An 8789-nucleotide genomic window follows, 5' to 3' on the forward strand; every position below is an offset into this window, starting at 1 on the left:
AATCGGCGTCAGATTCTGAACATTCTAGATCTCCTTCCATTTCTCAGCCTGACCCTTGCAGTTTTCCAGCTCAGGTTAGACAAGTGTAGTGGCATTTCCACTGTTCAAGTGCTTCCATGTGCCTTCTCTAATTCTCATATAACCCCACGTGGAATATGTGATTCCCATGGACAGCTGAGGAAATCACAGCTCACGGGGTTGGAGTGATTAGTCTCAAACCACACTGAGTTTTTGGAAGATATGGGGCTTGGACCCAGTTCTCCTACCTCTCCCAGCCAGGCGAAGAGGCTGACCATGACACATTAGCATGAAAACCAAGAACACGTAGTCTGGGAGTGGCCTGGGACTTGGTTCCTGGAAGACCCCAGTGACGTCTGAGCAGGGAGAGGAGAATAGGGTTGTTTTAATCGATCACTGGCCAAATCTTGGCTGGGCCACGTGGATGGCTTTGACTTATCTCTGAGCAAGCAGGTCTGGAGGGCCTCTTGAGTCAACATGGCCCCAGCCTTCCCACTCCTTGACAGTGGCCTTTAGAATTTGGGGCATTCCATTGCATCTGTGATCTCAGAAGAGGTGATTTCAGGGCACAGTGCTGTGCAAATCCTTTAAGGAGGACTCCAACAGCCAGGCAGCAAGAGGCCGGGGGCTACCTGGACGAAGCTTAACATCTGACCCACGGATTGGCACTTCCTTGCCTGGTGCTCAGGTGATGAACCAGGAAAGAACGCTGCTGGGCAGGAACACGGCTGGGCGTGGCTGGTTGGAGGGGTGATTACTCAGCTCTCCTGGCTCCAGCTTTGGCCGCAGCTCCTGGGTGGTCCTGGGAGTCTGTGGAGAGGCCTGGGAAGGTGGGACATGGGCAGGACACAGGCAGGGGCACTGTGATGGCCGGAGGAAGGGGACTGTGTGTTCTATAGGCAGAGGTGCAGTGGCCTGGAGAGGGCAAAGGGCCTTCACATCCCCCGGGTACCAGGTACGAAAGCCCCGGCAGAACCAGCACTCATCCAGAGGCTGCCTCGGCCCCTCCTCAGCCCCTTCCAGCCCTTCCTCTGACCACTTTCTCTCTTTTCCACTATTTCCTCTAGATTCTCTTCCTTTCTTTTCTCCCTTCTCTTGTTCATTCCACTCCACATTTTACTGTTCCTTTCTTTTCCAACAGTTTTTCCTCCTCTATTTCTAGCATGTTGTCTTGCAATCAGAGGTGGTTTGACCTTGTAGCTAGCAAAGCTTAAGCTTCAGGGTGTCTCACTAGCACAGACCCTTCCAAGGCCCTGGGAAGGATCCCTATATTCAGATCACGTGGTTATGTGTGTTTGTAAATTTTGAAGTTTTTTTTTTGAATACAGTTCCTTAAAGAGGTCCCCTCAGAATGTATACACTTCAGACCTTATAAAACCTGGCTCTCCTTTTATTGAGAACATGGGCTCTGGTGGCCTCGAGTCCTGGGTCCTAATTCCAGCCACTGATTATTGGTGTGGGCCTGGGCTGTTTTTTTGGTGGGGTTGGGTACATGGTCCAGGAATCAAACCCGGGTTTCCTGCATGAAAGGCCCTGGGCATTTTTGTTTAACCTCCCCGAGCTTCACATTCCTCTTCTGTAAAGTGAGATAATAACAGCACTCGCCTCAGTTGTTATGAAGATTGATGAGATAATCATGTCATATGTCTGACACCTAATAGAGATTCTGTAAATGGAGCTGTTAGCCCTATTCATTTAACAGAAAGTGTGTTTATTGAGCTCCTACTAGAGCCAGCTGTTGTGCTAGGCACCAGGGATTAGGAGATAAAAGACACAATCCCTGACACTCACAATTTATAATCTTCTGTAGGAGACATGACACACCCATAAACCACACTACATTTATAAAGATGTTCTATTGGAGGTAAAACAAAAATTCTTTGTGAGTTTGGAGATTCTTTTTTCCTCTGTCCTCTCATCTTCTTCTTCCTTCTGTAGTCTCTTTTTCCCTTAGGATATTTTTACATAGATAGGTAACTTATAGGGCAGTCTGTTAACTTCCAATTGTTTCTAATTGTTCATTTGATCTTAGTATCAATAGCTATTACCTTGTCCATCCATATGTGCCTGCCCATACATTCATCCTTCCTTCCTTCCATCCATCCATCCATCCATCCACCCACACATCCACACATCCATCCATCCATCCATCCATCCATCCATCCATCCACCCATCCACACATCCATCCATCCATCCATCCATCCGTCCATCCATCCATCCATCCATCCATCCATCCATCCATCCATCCATCCATCCATTCATCCATCCAAGCATCCATTCATCCCTCCATTCATCCATTCGTCTGATCCTTTCATCCTTCCATTTTTCCATCTACCCATCCATTCATCTATCAGATCCATCCATCCATCCATCCATCCATCCAACAAGTACTTTATATCCTGTTTCAGGCACTGTGGTTGGAGAAAATAAAATAGCTCCCACCCTTAAGAGCTCAGTCTCCCCCTATTAAAGCAAGGGCTTCTGAGAGCTGCAAAGCCCCCAGGTCCTTCCCACTTAAGGCTTGGTCTGTGGACCCTGAACATCAGCATCACCTGGAGTTTGTTAAAAATGCAGAATGTCAGTCCTCCTCCCCCTGCCCTGCACACAGACCTCAGATTCTGACTGAATCCAAATCTGCAAGACAAGATTCCAGGTGATTTGTGTGTATCTTGCAGTTTGAGAAGTGGCTTTCTTCCCACGCTCAGGAGTGGGTAGAGCCTGCTATTTCTGGAGTGAACTGAATTCAGAGACTGGAGCTTGACCTGGGTGAACTCATAGGCTTCCTTCCAGAGAGTACAGTCTTGGTTCTCTCCTCTGAACCCAAGTCATTTGTGATCAGATTCAGTGACAGCCCATTTTGTTGAAGCCTTTCCCAAGAAATTAGGTGGAGACCGGTGTGATGCGCAGCCGGTGGCTGTGTGCTGGCGAAGGCTGCCTTGCCCAAGCAAGGCCATCTCGGCTCACTGAGAGGGGGACGTAAGCGTGGCTCCCTATTGATGCACTCACTTTCAGGGATGGATTTCCACTGTTTAGTAACCTTCTTCCAAGACATGGGCTGGGTCCAAAGGCCATGGATCAAGCCTTAAACTAAAAAAGAACTGGGAAAATCAAGAATCCCAGACCTAGGCTGATCCCCAGTCACCTCTGTTAGTTGGGAGCTGACCTTCCTCTCTGTGGCCCCTCCAGGATGAACTGGTGTTCCTTTCCACACCTGTATGGACTGAGGCTGGAGCTGGGGAGACAGAACGGTAGACCCATTTGCTTCAAATAACGCACAAATAATAAAAAATAGCGAACACAAACTATGCACTCCTGTGCCAGGCTCTAATCACAGTGCATTACCTCATCTAATCCTTGCAACCACCCTAAGATGTGGTGTTGCTGTTACCTCTATTTTATACAGGAGACACTGAGGGTCAAAGAGGTTAGGAAAAGATGCGGGCCCAGGTCTGTCTAACCTAGGACTCTGGAGCCTGGACCTTTTCGGCTAATCCCATGCAAGGGTGGGACCTCAAGAACATGGTCAAGGTCTCCAGTGGACTCTGAAAAGTCACTCATGTCCCATGTAGCCTCAAAGCTGTGTGTGGACTTGCTTGGGTTTGTCATTCCCTTCCTGCCTGCAGGGAGCTGACGTACAAGCAGGGACCTGAAACAGAGGTGAGGGTGTGCCAATCAGGGGCCTAACAAAACCACAAACCTGATGCCCTCTGGCCCAGCTGCTTAAGGAGGTCTTCTAGAAGACCCAGATCATACAGTGATCCAGCTTTGACTTTCTGCAAAGAGATGCCTTGCAAATGCTTGCTGATGAGGTCAGCGGAGCTGTCACTCTCACCTAGGCAGCTGAAGGAGCGGGGAGTGTTGTAGCAGAAGCAGTGGCTCCAGAAAAAGGCAGGGACGGTGTTATGGGTTGAATCATGTCTCTCAACAGGATATGTTGAAGTCTAAATCCCTGCTAACTCAGCATATGACCTTATTTGGAAAGAGGACCTTTGCAGAGGTAATTAGTTAACATGGGTTCACACTGGTGACCTTAAAGGAAAAGAGGAGGAGACTCAGAGACCCAGATGGCCACATGAAGACAGAAGCAGAGATTGGAGTGAGGCTATCACAAGCCCAGAAAGGCCAGTGGCTTCCAGAAGCTGGGAGAGGCAAGGAAGGATCCTTCTCTCGGGACCTGAAAGGGAGCATGGCCCTACTGACATCTTGACTTCTGACTTTGAACCTCCAAGACTGTGGGAGAATAAATGGCTGTTATTTTAAGCCCCAACCCCCAATTTAGGCTGAAGCCCTAGGAAAAAGATCTAGATAATGCTGGTATTTTATTCAGCGTGGTTGAGGGAGAAAGTGCCTGACTGGTGAAGAAACACCTCACGTGTCTACGTACAGGACTTCACGGTCACAGAGGACTTCTCAATTGACTCTCAAAAAATCCTGGTGCAGTGATGAGAGAACTGAGGCTTGGAGATATTCAGTGACATGCTCAGGGTTGCGCAGCTGCTAAGTTGTCCACCTGGAACTGAACCAGCCTGAGTCTCCTTACTGAGGACTTTATTTACCTGGTATGGGGAACTTCTGGGGGAGTGTAGATGCCCAGGCAAAGGTTGGGTCTTGCTCTGTGTTCCTCCTGCTTCCTCTAGATTCGCCATCCCCTTCCCCTTCCCTGACAGTTACACAGTGCAGCTAAACCCAGCCCCTTCTGCCCTACGTATACAAGACTTTCCGTCCTTGAGTTAGACTATAGTCATCACAGCAAATACTCCACTCTAATCCTATCTGGCTTTGGCTTTAATTCAATATAATTTCTACTGCCTCTGTTACATCATGAGTGTGTCCTGTTGGGGTTTGTGGTGTGAGGAGGGCTGGAGGGGAGGCGGGAAACAATATGGGCCTCCTGGGACCCTGACATAGAGAGCAGACCATCAAGCCTTGGGAACAGGCCTGGGGCTTGCAGGTTCCTCAGAGAATCCCTTGAGTCTGTCTGCCAGGGGCTGATGCTCTCGGATGGGGGCAGAGGGGTCACTTTGGGCCTTGCCCTTGGCCTTCAAATATGGTCTCAACCAACCCTGCCTGAGGAACTGGGTAGAGACCTGGGTATAAGCCATGGGCTTATTTTTCTTGGGGCAAAGATGCTGGGGTTTCTGCTTTTGTATGAGGAAATTCCCTTGGATGAGGATCTGATCCTGCTCAGCCATCTAAGGAGAAATACCGAGGTGGGGTGCCCCTACCACTTCCTTCCGTAGCACATCCTGCTTGGAGCTGGTGTGCCGGCTATTTGCAGATGTTCAAGGCATCACATTTGCCAGCTCACTGTCCTGCCTTGGTCCTTAGGCTGTCTGCTACTTCTACTTGAGCAGAAGGTGGCTTGGAGATGGAAGGAGGGCAGGTGAGGGATGAGGGGGAGATGGGGATGGCAAATTGGAAAGAACCTGACTTCGAGTTGCAGCTCAGTGATAAACAGTCTCTCAAGCACCGAGGGAGCTCCTGTGCTAGGCTCCTTAAGGAAGCCTCATTTGTCTTTATAGCTGTGGCACCAGTACAGCACACAAAAGGTGCTTAAATGCTGGTTGAATAAATTAAGTTTAAAACACAACTCATACCACAGAGGAAGATAATTCTGGCAGTGCTGTAGGGGAGCAGTAGGGACACCAGGTAAGAGGAAGTGCAATACTGAAGGTGAAAGATGGGGTAGGTCTTTAATTAAGACATGGACCATGGGGGTGGAGAAGATGAGGGAAGGGAAGGGAAATGATATTTATTGACATTCCACTCTGCCTTGTGCCCTATGCTAAGTGCTACGCATAAATTATCTAATTTCTTCCTAAAAAACTTGCATTTATCGATGAGGGAAATGAGGTCCTGGCCCAACCGCACACAGCCTGTCCTTGGCAGGCAGACCTGGAGCACAAACTCGCTGTCCCACACTGGAGTCCAAAGATATTTCTGAAGTCGAGTCTAAAAGTTTGGCTGTGGGAGGATTGGGGATGACTCTAAGGTTTCTGTGAGGGTGAAGGAGTTGATGGTGGGGCCATTAACAAATGAGATCATTGGGTTGAGCCCGCTGGAGGAGGGAATGCTTTTAGATGATCTATGGCCAGACTCGCTGAGCCCAAGGACCATAATTTATTGATAATGCTGGTGCCTCTGGCTTGGCTGAGTGCTTTTGGCTTCAGGGTGAGCCTCGGGGAGGCTGCTGGCTCCGGGGTACCACTTGGCCTCCGTGGGGTGGCCGAGAAGGCTGGTGCCGCCATGTCATGGGGGCTCCGGGCTTTCCCAGATAGGCTGTACTGCTGGCCCTAACATTGACCCGCGGGAACAGGGCCGTGCCGGGCTCCTGGCAGCCCCCCTCACGGCCCCTTCCTCCCTCATCCTCTCCCCTGCCCGCCACCCAGGCTCCCAGGAGATGAGTGGGTTCAGGGCCAGAATGAAAGCACTTAAACCGGGTCTCGGCCTCATGGCTGTCTCTGTGAGAGGCTCTCCTGCATCAGACATTTATTGAGCACCTACTGTAAGCCGGCCCTTGAGGACACAAGAGGAATGAGGAATGGGGTGCTTTCTCTGTCTCCGAAGCTCTTTCATAAGGCAAGGAACACGCTTTATACAGACGTTGCACTGCACTCTGGCTGGTGGATGCTAGGATTAAAGAGCAAACGGAGGAAGAGTCAGGATAGGCTCCCCAGAGGAGGTAACGTTTGAACTGAGCTTATGAGGATGAAGAGGACTTTGTCAGGTGGAAAAAGCGGGAGGCAATAGAGGGAGGAGAGCATTCCCAGCCCAGACAGGAGGCTGTGTGTGCTTGGGGAATCACCTAAGAATTCTACAAATACTAGCTGAGCACTTCCTATAGGCCGGCTGGGGCTGGGGCTGGGGATAAATAATTCGTGGCCCTGATGGTAGGAAACTCTCACCAAAGGCATCTTTGGAAGGGCCAAAACGAAGGAATGTTCGCAGTCCTTATGAGTTGACTAGAAGTCCCCAAACCTGGGTTCTTGGACCCAGGGATTATGTTACATGATCCACTGGGATATGAGCAAAAAATAGTGGAACTTCTATTTGTGCATTTTTTAAAAATTCACTTTTTATTATCAAACCAAAACAACATACAAACATGAACATTCTTAACATACGAACATTCCGTACATGGTGTACAATCAATGGCTCACAATATCATCACATAGTAGTATATTCAACACCATGATCATTTTTTAGAACAATTTATGCATATTTTAAAAACTAAAAGAAAATGTTTAAGCTTTCCTAATGTTTAATATTTGGGTTGCTTCTGGTGCATGCCTTGGTTCCTATGTCAGATGCTTACATGTCACCTGTGTCTGAAAAGGCAGCCAGGGAGCACAGAGGGTTGGGGGATGCCATGACAAGAAAGGGGAGCCAGAAGGGTCCTTGCAGTTTCTACTCATTTTTAGCATACTGTGATCTAGACGCACATGCTGGGCAAAGTTGGTTTATCATTGATCTAGGTTTTTTTTTTTTTTTTGAGTGCATGTTTCAGGAATTGAACCCGGGTCTCCCGCATGGAAGGCGAGCATTCTACCACTGAACCACCCGTGCACCTTAAGATGATCTAGTTTTAACCAAATCAATCCTCACTCAATGAACAGGGCCCTTAGTGAGTTGTCTGAAAAGACACTGGAGATTGAAGAAAGGACCAATAATTCAGGCACAAGCCGATAAGGAAACAGCAAAGCTGATACTCCTTGGCTCTTAGAACCTGCACTAGGTACCCCTCTTGAGTTACAGACTATAGTGGTCTAATCATACTTGATGGAAGTTGGCCAGAAATAATCAAATTATCAACGTGATTTCAAATATGGATTGAAATCTTCGGGTCTTAGTACTTTCTGTTCGAAGGTTTATTGTGCCTTCAGATATTGGCTAATCATGGTAGTTCAAGTACACATAATTTATACAGAAATGAGTACACGTAGACTAGAGATACGTGCTAAAATCTTTTGTTTGTTTGTTTGTTATTGATAGGGATCAAAGATGTCTAGAAACCACAGTGCTAGGCAATAAGGAGCTGGCAGAAGTATTGAAGCAGGAGGATGGTTGTTTGCTGGTTCTTATTTTGTTGATTTTGAAGACCACCTGACAGCAGTGTGGAATGAGCTTCTGGGGAGAGAGAGAAGGGGAGGACACTGCTGCAGAGTCAGGAGAGAGAAGGTGGGGTCCCGAACCCAGGTGAGCAGAACCAGGAAGGCAGAGAGAAATCCCAGCCAGAGTTTGGAATCCAGGGTGACCCCCGGGTGTCTGGGTGGATGGGCAGATAGAGGTGTCATTTACCAAAGCGGCCAGAAGAGGGGAGGGGAGGGGCTCTGTGGAGGAAGATGGGGGGCCTGGATCTGGACAGGCCAAATCGGAGGTGCCAGGAAGGTCCTTGGGCCAGGCGTGGTCAGGCTCTGCTGGTCCTGTAGCTGGATTAGGAGCTGCAGCCGCCCCGACGGGGCTTAAAAGGAAATGAGTAAGTCAGGCCATAATGGTGTCTTCTGCTGAGACCTCTTGATTCTAGCGAGGCCACTGGGCACCATGACCCAGATCAGACTCTGACCACTCCCCATGTTTCTTCTGGGAAACACCAAGGAGCTATCTTTTGTCCTGGGCCACTTGGATGCAACTGGGCTCCTAAGGATAGTGCCTTCCTGTGTGCTAGGCCCGGGCATCGGGAAAGCCCTGATTCGGCTGGAAGTGTCTCGCAGTCTTTCTAGGACTGACATACGCAAAGGGTAAGGTAAGGTAGGGAAAGAGCCCGTGGGAC

The sequence above is a fragment of the Tamandua tetradactyla genome, chromosome 8 (assembly GCF_023851605.1).
Source record: "Tamandua tetradactyla isolate mTamTet1 chromosome 8, mTamTet1.pri, whole genome shotgun sequence".
NCBI classification, from domain to species: domain Eukaryota; kingdom Metazoa; phylum Chordata; class Mammalia; order Pilosa; family Myrmecophagidae; genus Tamandua; species Tamandua tetradactyla.